Here is a 417-nt window from a genome sequence, read left to right on the forward strand (position 1 = left end):
AGGGGAACTTCAGGGTGACGCTCCTAGGGGAGCTTGGTGATGGAGCGGAGCAGCTGTCCCAGCCACCACCAGTGCTTGGGCAACCGAAGCTCGGCGGTGCCCTCCGGGCTCCGACAGCGGCTGTGTGGGCAGGGAGGAGGGGGGGGGCTGGCAGGGTGCTGTGCCCTGGCGCACACAGGGAGGTTGTTCCGTGGCCCCTTGGTACTGTGAATTGTGTCTGAGCGCTGGGCAGGTGCTGCTGTTGGGTTGTGCTGATGGATTTTCAGGGGTTCCAGGATGCTCTGAGCTTTGAAAACAAGGGGTCTCTTTCTTTGGAGCGGGAGGGCAAGCGTGTCTTAGCCATCACTGTTTAAATGGGCGCAAGCTGGGTGAGTGGCCAAGCATCGTCCCCCGGCAGCATCCCAACCGCTGCCCGGT

Source organism: Eurypyga helias, unplaced genomic scaffold, assembly GCF_000690775.1.
Source record: "Eurypyga helias isolate BGI_N326 unplaced genomic scaffold, ASM69077v1 scaffold17369, whole genome shotgun sequence".
Classification (NCBI taxonomy): domain Eukaryota; kingdom Metazoa; phylum Chordata; class Aves; order Eurypygiformes; family Eurypygidae; genus Eurypyga; species Eurypyga helias.